This window comes from Trichosurus vulpecula, chromosome 5 (genome assembly GCF_011100635.1).
Source record: "Trichosurus vulpecula isolate mTriVul1 chromosome 5, mTriVul1.pri, whole genome shotgun sequence".
In the NCBI taxonomy this organism is placed as follows: Eukaryota; Metazoa; Chordata; class Mammalia; order Diprotodontia; family Phalangeridae; genus Trichosurus; species Trichosurus vulpecula.
In genome coordinates, this window is record NC_050577.1 from 265,639,025 (window position 1) to 265,650,581 (window position 11,557).

The 11,557-nt window shown below is 40.7% G+C and overlaps 1 protein-coding gene and 1 pseudogene across 2 annotated transcripts in view; one reads left to right on the forward strand and one right to left on the reverse strand.

Annotated features, from left to right (window-relative positions):
• Positions 1-4,004, reverse strand: part of LOC118850303 (17-beta-hydroxysteroid dehydrogenase type 6-like) — a 30,884-nt gene extending 26,880 nt beyond the window's left edge. The window contains exons 1-2 of one of the 2 annotated variants that reach the window (XM_036759603.1): positions 3,923-4,004; positions 3,272-3,322 (exon numbers count right to left, since the gene is read on the reverse strand). The gene's annotated coding sequence lies outside the window, so the exon portion shown is untranslated. Of the gene's footprint in view, positions 1-3,271; positions 3,323-3,851; positions 3,899-3,922 lie in introns of those variants that run through there. The other variant, XM_036759604.1, reaches the window with a different exon arrangement.
• A 5,409-nt stretch (positions 4,005-9,413) lies between these two features.
• Positions 9,414-10,152, forward strand: LOC118851280 (annotated as a pseudogene).
• Positions 10,153-11,557: the final 1,405 nt, after the last annotated feature.

The following is an 11,557-nucleotide window of genomic DNA, read 5'->3' on the forward strand; positions in this document are numbered from 1 at the left end:
AAAAGGACAAATGTTTTCAGATACGTCTTTGGTAGTTTAAATAAACTCTGCTCATTAAAAATCAGCTTTGTCAATATGAAATTTTAAAGTACATTTTATTCAAATGATAATTAGATTCAATAACAATTTTTAAGTAATAACAGCTAGCATTTATGTAGAACCTACTATGTGCCAAGCACTACAATAAGCACTTTGTAAATACTATCTCATTTGATCCTCGCAACAACCTGTGAGGTAGATGCTGTTATTATCCTATCTTAATAATAATAATAGCTAATAATTATGGAGCACTTTTTATGTGCAAGGGATTATTCTAAGCACTTGACAATTATTATCTCATTGGAGCCTCACCACAACCCTGGGAGGTAAGGTAGCTATTTTTATCCCCATTTTGCAGACGAGGAAATTGAGAATAAATAAGAGACTTTTCCATGATTACAATAGCTAGGAAGTGTCTGAGGCAAGATTGGGACTCAGATTCAAGATCTAGCATTCTATCCACTATACAAACAAGCTGCCTCAGCTTCAGAGGACCCTATTTGAGGAGAGGAAGAAGAATAAGTCTGGGTGGGAGTTTCACCAGGTACCACACACAAGGAAGGGAATGATGGTAGCCTAGACTTAGTGGTTTGTGGCCATCTGACCTCTGGGAAAGAAGAGGCTCGGGCTAAGGGAAGAGATGGAAAAGACGAAACTCCACTTAGAGAGCAGAGCCTCAGTTATTGAGTCCTGTCTGACTCTCCATGTCCACATTTTGGGTTTTCTTGGCAAAGATACTGGAGTGGTTTGCCACTTCCTTCTCCAGCTCATTTCTCAAAAAAAGCACTAGGGCAAACAGGATTAAGTGGCTCGCTCACAGTTACACAGGTAGTAAGCATCTGAGGCAATATTTGAATTCATAAAGATGAATCTTCCTGATTCCAAGCTCACTGCTCTATCCACTGCCCCACCCAGCTGCCCTCATTTTTGTAAGTATGTTTGCTTTAGGTGAATCATTGAGGATAGAAAGAATGGTTCAGGGGGCAGCTAGGTGGCTCCATGAGTAGAGTACCATCCCTGGACTCAGGAGGACCTGAGTTCAAATCCGGCCTCAGACACAGGGCACACTAGCTGTGTGACCTTGGGCAAGTCACTTAACCCTAATTGCCCTGCCTTCTCCTCTCAAAAAAAAAGAGATAAAGAATGGTTCAGCAGTTAAAGGAGATTCCAGGCACCAAAGTCACTGAGATCACCAAGACACTGAAGAAAGTGGTGACTAGAAGATCATGGTAAGAGCCCTGATTCTCAGTGAAAGAGTCTTCAGAGGCCACATAGGGCAGGGAACCAGAAGACAAGGACAGCACCTTAATGGGATTATAGTCATTGAGACTAAGGTAAGGGAGGCAACTCCAAAGTTCTTGGGCCATTGGGAACCCAGAGAAAGAAGTGCCTACTGCAATCGTGAGGCTCCTATATATGGAACCATGACTGGGAAAATGGATTCCATGAGGCCTGACACCCACTGCAGCCTTGCCAAGCTGATTCTACCCTGACTAGAAACTTAGAGGTTTATTTAGCATTCAACCGAGACAAGGTTGGGACAAGAGACTCTAGACACAAGATCTGAAAGAAAAGTTTCAGTCACATAAGAGACAAGAGAACTAAAAAGAAATAAAGCCTAATAATAGTAATGGTGGGCATTTAAATAACTAAGTGCTATACAAATATCACCTCATTTGATCTTCACAACAACCTTGTCAGATACATGGTATTATTATCCTCCTTTCACAGAGGAGAAAACTGAGGCAAAGAGAAGTTAAGTGACTTGTCCAAGGTCACACAACGAGTGAGGTCTGAGACCTGGTCATAGAGTCAATATGCCTAGATTATAATACTAATTCCAAAATAGTATCTGTGTCACCCTAGACCAATCACAACCTCTCAGAACCTCAGTTTACTCATCCATTTCAATTGAGCAAATATGTATTCAATGTTTATTATGTGCAAGGTACTATAGATACAAAAAAAAACCCCTAGCCCTTTCTCTCAAAGAAGAAAGCTTTGTAAACACATGTGAATGTGAGTCATCATTACCAAAATATCTCACTCCAAAATACTTTTAAAGACTGAGTGAGAAAAAGTCAGTTTTGTGACAGCTGACAACTTTTGTTGTATTTATTGGGATCAACCTTCATATCAGCAGACAGAAATCTTACAAAGCTATTACCCAGACTCAGAGAAAGAAGTATTACTGGCTCCATTCCTGCTTTAATAAATGATTTTCTTCTTTTCCTGGGCTTCTCCTTTATGCTGCTCCCTCTTTAAATGTGAATGTCAGAGGTCAGAAACATAACCAATGAAAAGGAATCACAGGGTCCATTTCTTCAAATATTTGCTTATTAGATATGTCTGTACCACCAGCAATACTAGCACTATCCCTGCCAGAGGAAAGTACACTCAGATTTGCCTATGGTTGTGGGATTCAAAAATGAGATTTGACATTGAAATTAAAAGTGACAGAACCAAAAAAAATAAAAAGAACACAACCCAACAACAAATACAAAAGAGAGAAAAAAAAGTGGGGAGAAAAAGGCGAGCATGAAGTGTGCCTTGATCTGCATTCATTTCATTGGTCATAATTCTTCTCCACAACTTGACTAGTGTGTAAATTAATTCAATGCCAAGTTATACATGGAAGTTATATGGGATTCCATACCATCTTGGGAAGGGAGGGGGGAAGGAGGCAAGAAAATCTGGAACTCAAAATTATGTAGAACCGTGTGTGGCAAACAAAAAAAAAAGAAATTAAAAGTGACAGCCCGAGTTTGGTGACACAATTTTGAAAGGTCCTTTTTCTCTCATTTTCCAAAACTTGCCCCAGGACTGGCATCTAGTCTTAATTACCATAAATAAAGAATCCACAAGGAAAAGGATGGTTTTAGATTCCTTTGCCATGCTAAAATTCCCCATTACTTGATTCCTCAGTTCCCATCTCTCCAAGCAATGCTTCACTCTCTCCCTTTCATTACTTCACAAACTGAACAGTCATTATTTGCTCAGGTCCAAGACTGGGGCAGACTTTCTAAATAAATATTTTTCTAACCCCCAGCAGGTACTTATCTTGCTCTCAGTTAAATAGTAATTAATCCCCATAAAGACTAAAGTATTAGTTGAGAAAGTTTTTAACACCTTCAATCCCAAAGGGGTTTATACATTTCAAGACAAGAAGGAGAAAGAACAATGCATTTTGGCCCGAAAGAACCCCAGTTCAAAGATCAACTCTGCAACTTACCAGTAGTGTTAACAATGGAGGAGATATTTCACAAGCTCTGTGCTTCGTTTGCTGAAATGCAAAATAAATTGGTTGGATTAGATGATCTCTAGAATACCTTCTAACTCAAACTCATGTGATACTATAGCTCTCCATTCTCAACACAGTAAAATTTCAGGCGCTATGTTGCGACAATAAGCTCCTTAAGCAGAAGAAATTGGTGATCACAGTTCAGAGGTTATAGCCTCACTCAGCTTGTCCATAAAGCCAACCTTCCTCCTCTCTGACCCCCACCAACAACATTATAAATTCTCATGGCCTTCATGCCATGATCATATTTTGCGATGTCCAAGAAACATAAATGACTTATCCACACCCTTACTGCTGGGGGAGAAAGGGCCAGTGGGAAAAGAATAGCAAAACCAATCCACCAATCAAAATTGCAAGAGAAAAAAAATGTTAATAGCCTTCCAGCTCGTGTCTCCTGGTACTCATGTTTTCTTTCACCACAAACAAAATTCTTAGTACAGCTGGAGAGCCTTGCCCTCTGAGGATTTTTAAAAAATCAGAAAGATCACTCACCACAGCCATTTACACATACCTTGTCCTCTCCTCTCCCCCAATCTAGTCTCCATAACACATCTGAGCATACAGGTGTACGTGAAGTCTTACCTGGCAGATAGAGACTGCTTAACAGCTTCTGGAACTCTCAACTCGGCAAAATGCAAATCACCACCCTGTTATCTTTCTCCTCCCTTGGCCTTTACAATTTCTTCTAAGGTGGTTGGTTGTTGTTTTCAAACAACATCCCCCTCTTGTGATGAAAGTTAGACTTGCCTCATTCTGTCCCATCCTGACTGAGCTTCCTAGGCTCAGAGCTCAGGGGCCCATCAATCACTGGTCACTGGTGGAAAGGAAGTTTAAAAAGCATTGTTGATGCTTTTCTTACCATACACACTCCCTCCCATCAGTTTATACCATGTTCTTTTTGTTGTTCAGTTGTGTCATGACTTCCTTTCAGGTTTTCTGGGCAGAGAAACTGGAATGATTGCCATTTTCTTGTCCAGTTCATTTTACAGATAAAGAAATTGAAGCAAAGAGGGTCACATGACTTTCGTAGGTTCTAATTTGAGGCTGGATTAGAACTAAGGAAGAGGAGTCTTCCTGACTTTGGGTCTAGCACCCTATCCACTATGCCACCTAGCTGCCCTGAGGTGCAAAGCCTATACTACAGTGGAGGGCAAAATTATCTTATATTTATTTTGCATATGTTTGCCATATACTTACATATGTATGCAATAATAACATAATAACTAACATTTATGTAGTGCTTTAATGTTTACAAAGTAATTTACATGTGTCATCTCATTTGATCTTCACAATAACCCTGTTAAGGAGCTGCTATAATTATCTTCATTTTATAGCAGAGGAAACCGAGGCTGAGACAAGTGAAATTACTTTCCCAGGGTCACACTGGTCTGAAGCACAATTCGAACTCCTTCCTGACTCCAAATCCAGTTTTGTACTACCTAGCTGCCTCTAATGTTGTAAACTCTTTGAGGGCAAAGACCATTTTGGGTTTCTCTTTGTATCCCCAACATCTAGCACAATGTCTGGCTCATAGTATGCTTTTAATAGGTGATTTGTTGATTGATTGGTGGGTTGGTTGAGAGAATTGGGGGTAGGGAGAGCAGCTAGGTAGTTCCATGGATATAGCACTGGCCCCAGAGTCAGGAGGACCAGAGTTCACATCTGGCCTCAGACATTTGACACTTACTAGCTTGTGACCCTGAGCAACTCACTTAACTTTGATTGCCTCACTAAAAAAAAAAAAAGGAAGAAAAGAGAGGATTTGTGGGATGCTGATGGAAATCTTTGCATATGAAGCAGCTTTTACAAAATGAATCTAATATGATGGAGAGTGCAGTGGAAAGGACCCTGAACTTAGAATCAGGAAATTTAGATTTGAATCCTACTCCTTAGACTTGCCAGAGAGCTAACTATGGGCAACTCGCCTGACCTCTCAATCTTGTTTCCTTTGTATAATAGTGGTAGTAACAAGGTCTGGGCAAGCCTGGGCAGGAAGTACAGTGGCCACTCAAGGATTTCATCACAATATTAATCAGTATGGAAGTTTTAATCTAGTGCTTTTTTTTTAATCTAAGCGGGTTCATCCCTCCTTAGGCAGCCTGGTGGTGTTTCACTTCAGAATGCCTGCCATATTGGTGCTAGACTTTGTGCTTTACTGCAGCTCAAAACTCCCAAACTCAAGCAATCCACCAACCTTACTCTCCTCAGGAGCAAGGACACCACTATGCCCAGCCTTCCTCATTTTTCAAACAGGGCTAATATCAACGTCATGGTGTTATTGTGGAGCTCTTCTGAGAAAATACATAAAAATCACTTTGCAAACTTTAAAGCGCTATAGAAAGTTCAGTTATTATTTATTCCCTATCTCACAAGGCTGTTGGAAGAAAGCTTTGTAGACCTGAAGATAAGAGACTTCAGTGTTTCCCAAAGTGCAAAGAAGAGCTTTGTAGAATGATTTTAGTCAAAAGTTGTATGAATGTTGCACCCAAACTCCACCAAACACAGTGCAAAGAGATTCTGTGAACTACCCAGAGACTGTCAAAGCTATAAAAAGCAACAGTCACAGAAGAAGCTGTTGGAAACATTGTCTCCCTAACTGACAACAGCCTGAGTATTCTGTACCGTGAATTGATGTCTTAAGCCCATCCTGCCACCCTTCACAACGCACTAGACCAGAAGTTGAAATTGGGTTGAAGACAGGGTTAGCATGAGGATTTGCCTTTTTTAAGACCTTTTTGCACTTTCCAGTTGCCCCTTTCTTTTCCAACAGGACTTTCTCTGAGCTGTAAACACTAACCCAGAAACAGGAATTGAAAGTGTGGCCTCTCTCAGAAAAATCAGAATCATAGCCTTGGACCTAGAAGAGATCTCGTTTGCTTGCTAGTCTAACCACACATTTTACAGATATAATCCACCAGGTATCATTGTCAAGTAAGGCAAGATGAACGGCAATCACTGCTTAGCCTAGGCAGGAGAAGAATTCATTCCCTCCTCCCTTCACGGAGGTATGCCTTTCTTGTCTTCCTGTTTTTTAATCAATTGAGAACATTTTAGGTGTGGAAGGGGGTTGCACTTAATAGTATTTTTTCCCAATTACGCATAAAGTTAGTTTCAACATTCATTTTTTGTAAGATTTTGAGTTCCAAATTTTTCTTCCTCCTTCCCTTCCTTCCTCCCTTCCCAAGACAGCAAGCAATCTGATCTAGGTTATACAGGCACAATAATTTTAAACATATTTCCACATTAGTCACGTTGTGAAAGAAGAATGAGAACAAAAAGGGAAAACCGTGAGAAAGGAAAAAAGGGGGGAAAGTGAACATAGTACCCTTCGATCTGCATTCAGATTCCATAGTTCTTTCTCAAGATGTGGATACCATTTTCCATCATGAGTTCTCTGGAGTTGTCTTGGATCATTGTGTTGCTGAGAAGGGCTATCTATCCAAGCTGGTCATTGCACAATGTTGCTGTTACTATATACAGTGTTGTCCTAGGTCTGCTCACTTCACTCAGCATCAGTTCATGTAAGTCTTTCCAGGTTTTTCTAAAATCTGCCTGTTCATCATTTAGTATTCGTTACATTCATAAGCCACAGCTTCTTCAGCCATTCCCCAATTGATGGGCATCCCCTCAATTGGCAATGCTTTGCCAACACAAAAAGACTTGCTATAAATATTTTTGTACATGTCGGTCCTTTTCCCTTTTTTATGATCTCCTTGGGATACAGATTTAGAGGAAGTATTGCTCAATCAAAGGGAATGCACAGTTTTATACCCTTTGTGCATAGTTCCAAACTGCTCTCCACAATTTTTGGACCAGTTCACAACTCAACCAACAATGCTTTAGTGTTCCAATTTTCCCACATCTTCTCCAATATTTATCATTTTCCTTTTCTGTCATATTAGCCAATCTGAGAGATGTGATGTGCTACCTCACAGTTGTTTTAATTTGCATTCTCTCATTGAGAGTGATTTACAGCACTTTTTCATATGACTATAAGTAGTTTTAATTTCTTCATCTGAAAACTGCCTATTCATAGTCTTTGACCATTGGGGAATTGCTGATATTCTTATAAATTTGACCCAGTTCTCTACACATTTGAAAAACAAGGCCTTTATCACAAACACTGACTATAAAAATTGTTTGCCACCTTTCTGCTTTCTTTGTCATCTTGGCTGCATTGGTTTTGTTTGTACAAAAACTTTTTAATTTAATGTAATCAAAATTATCCATTTTGCATTTCAGAATGTTCTCTGTCTCTTCTTTGGTCATAAATTCTTCCCTTCTCCTTAGATCTGACAGATAAACTATTCCTTGCCTTCCTAATTGGCTTATGGTATAACCCTTCATGTCTAAATCATGCACCCATTTTGACCTTATCTTGATGAGGTATGGCTTTCTTCCTCAGCAATTCATTCCTTCCTTTCTCCCTTCACAGGGGAAAGGCTGGGACTTTCTTGTCATTCCCACAGAGAATAACTGGTGTCTTGCTTAAATCTTTCAAGGGCTTATCTTTCTTTTATTGGCCCACATCTCAGAAGAATGGGGCCCCCCAAAAAACTGTTTGCTTTCTCTCTCTAATGCAATCTCATTTCAATTAAATACTGGCTGAAATCCCCAACCAGTCTGCACTGAAAAAATCCAAACTGTGTTTATAAAACAATATAACTTAAATCAACTTCCCTTCTGAGGTTGCTTTCTCTCCTTACCCAATCTCACCACTCCCACTTGAGTAAGTAGCATTGGCACAGATTCAAATAGCTTTCTATCTGTTAATATGGCATCACACACATACTGAAAAACTTAAGACAATACCACTTTTCGAGATAACAGTTCTAAACTCGGCCAAGCAGTATCCATCTGCAAGTGGCAGGGAGAGGAAGAGGAAATACTGTAACTCACTTCCCTTTTATCTCACTCTCCACCAAAATGATAATACTATATCTCTTTTTTCCCTTTCGGTGGTTTTCAGCCACAAAGGTGGCAGCAGTGGGCAGTGTGGCTGGGGGTGAAAGAACAGCAAGATTAACATCTCTGAGCTGAGTCTGATGCAGTCCAAGCCAATGTTCCAATCTCAGGATGGGAACAAATGAGACACTTGGAGGACCATGTAACATTTAACAAAAAGAAAGTTTACTCAACGATAGCATGAAAGGAAAAGTCAGAGGGATGCAGTATTGCTTCAGATGACCAAAGTGATATTGGAGATATAGCCCCTGAGAAAACCACTGTCAGTGGAGATGGAGACAGGAAGTGAATGACTTTCCACCCGATATTTAAGAGAGCTATTATGCAGAAAGGGGGACAAAAGGAGGCAAAAGTGCCTACTCTTGGTAGGCACTCTTAGGTCTAGCCATGCTCTGAGTGTGCGGAGGTAGGGAGGTGTACAGGGAGAAGAAAGACTGCTCTGCCCAGTGACCAAAAACAGAAAAGACTCCATCAGGAACACAATGGAACCATGGAGAGAAGAAGAGAAGCCCACCAGAGACACATGGTCTTAGATAGGCTCCTGGTTTGGGCCTACTTGGTGTGACCAGTGCTTTGCTTCACACAATGACATTAGTGATCCTTGGCCTCTGACCCAATGTCCTACCTGATTTCTAGAGACAAGTAGAAGAGTTGGAGCTGCTCAAGACCAGGACCAACCCAGCTTCTTACCAACTTTCTTAACTTTCTGCCTGGCATTTTTATTCTGATGTTGGTTGCCATCCAGCTGCTTAGATGACTGCTTGGCTTCAAATGCTGGCTCTAGGGCTCCTGAACCCCTGCCTACCTGGTTTCTAGTCGGTCAACAAAAATTTGTGAAGTGCTTCCTGTGTGGCAGATGTACTAAGTGCTGGCGATACAAAATGAAAAAAGTCCTTATTCTCAAGGGGCTCACAGTCCAATGGGGATATGAGCAACTACTTCCAGACAAGAGATACACAAGCTACATTGAAAATCATCACTAGGGGGAAGGCATTAGCTTTAAGGGGGATAGGGAATCTTTCCCTTCTCTCAAGATGGCAGACAAAAAACCCCCAAAGGAACCAAAGGAAAAGAAGGTCAAAAAGGAAAAAAAAGAGAATTAAAAAAGATGCGGCTGAAAAGGTGGGGAAAAAGCCTCGAAAGCATTGCAGTAGGAAACCAGTCCTGGCCTGCAATGTATTCCCAGAGAGCCATGTACAAGCAGAAACATGCTGCACCAAAAACCTAGATTGAAAGGAAAAAGAAAGAGAAGGTACCTGCTACTATCTCCAAGACAGTTGGTGGGGATGAGAATGGAGGAACACATGTGGCAAAGATTTGCAAAATGCCTCGGTATTACCCTACTAGGGATGTGCTTAGAAAGCTGCTAAGTCATGGCAAAAAGGCCTTCAGCCAGCATGTGAGGAGACTTCAAGCTAGCATCAAGCCAGGCACCATTCTCACTGGCCACCACAGGGGCAAGCAAGTGGATTTCCTGATGCAGCTGGCTAGTGGCTTGCGACTGGTGACTGGACCTCTGACCATCAACTGTGTTCCTCTGAGAAGGACCCATCAGAAATTTGTCATCACCACCTCTACCAGGGTTAACCTTTCAGGTGTAAAAAATCCAAATCATCTGATTGATGCTTACTTCAAGAAGAAGAGGCTCCGTAAGCCTAAACATCAAGAAGGAGAGATTTTTGACACAGAAAAAGAGAAATACAAGATTACAGAGCAGCACAAGGCTGATCAGAAAACAGTGGACTCTCAGATCCCGCCCTAATTCAAGAAAATTCCTCAGCTCCATGGCCACCTGTGTTCCGCATTCTCTCTCTCCAACAGTTTATCCTCATAAACTGCTGTTTTAAATGCCTTCCAGAGAACTCATATTAAAATATTTGGAATACCTAAAAAAAGAAAAAGAGGGATAGGGAAAGGCTTCTTATAAAAGGTGTTAACCAAAACTTGAAGAGAGCCAGGGAAATCCGGAAGTGGCGATAAGGAGGGAGAGCATTCTGGACATGGAAGAACAGTCAGTAAAAAGGCACAGGAGGAAATGGAGTGTCTTGTGCAAGAAACTGTAAGAAGATAGGAAGGTAGGAAAGGGCTAGTTTATGAAGGGCTTTAAAAGCCAAACAGAGGATTTTATATTTGCTCCTGAAGGTGATAGGGAACCACTGAAGTTTATTGGATGCAAAAGAGGGGCATGATATAGTCAAATCTGTGCTTTAGAAAAATCATTTTGATGAGTGAATGGAAGATGGATAGGAGTTGGGAGAGACTTGAAGCAGGCAGACCCACCTGAAGGCTATTACACTAATCCAGGTGTGAAGTGATGAGGGCATAGATGACAGTGTCAGAGGAGAGAAGGGGACATATTCAAGAGAAGTTATGAAGGCAAAACTGACAGGTCTTAGTGAAAGATTCAGATGAGAGTGTAAGAGAAAGTAAGGAGTCACAGATGACACCTAGGTTTCAAGCCTGGGTAACTAGGAGGATACTGATGACATTAATAATAATAGCAAAATTCAGAAGAGGGGAGCATTTAGGGGAAAAGTTATTTAGTTCAGTTTTAAACATAGTAACTTTAAGGTGTCTATGGCACATCCACTTCAACATGTCCAAAACGTGATTAGAATTGTGAGTCTGGAGTTCAAGAGAGAGGCAGAACTGAATAAGTAGATCTGAGAATTATCAACATAAAGATTATAACTTAATCCACTGGAATTGATGAGTACATGAAGTGAAGTAGAATAGAGTGAGATTGTGAATACAATGCCTTGAAGAACATCCTTACTTATGGGGCATAATCTTGATGAAGAACCAGCAAAGAGGACTAAGAAGATGGGAAGAGAACTAGGAGAGAGTGGTGTCCAGAAACCCTAGAGAGACAAGGATGGTCAACAACAGTGTCAGAGGCTGCAGAGAGGTCAAGAAGGACAAAAATGGAGACAAGACCACTAGATTTGGCAATTAAGTGATCAAAAAGTTTGGAGAGAACAGTTTTAGTTGAATGATGTGGTTGACAGTCAGACAGTACAAAGGGAAGAAGAGAGTGAGAGTAAAGGAAGTAGAGGCATCCACTATAGATGATCTTCTCAAGAAAATTAGGCACAAAAGGAAGGAAAGATATGAGACAAAAGATAGTGGGGCTTGCCAGATCAAGTGGAGTTTTTAGAGAATGAGGAAAGAATTGAACTATTTACAGGAAATATGGAAAGAGCCAGTAAACAGGGATAAATGGAAGAGAAGTAAGAGAATAGGGATGATAGA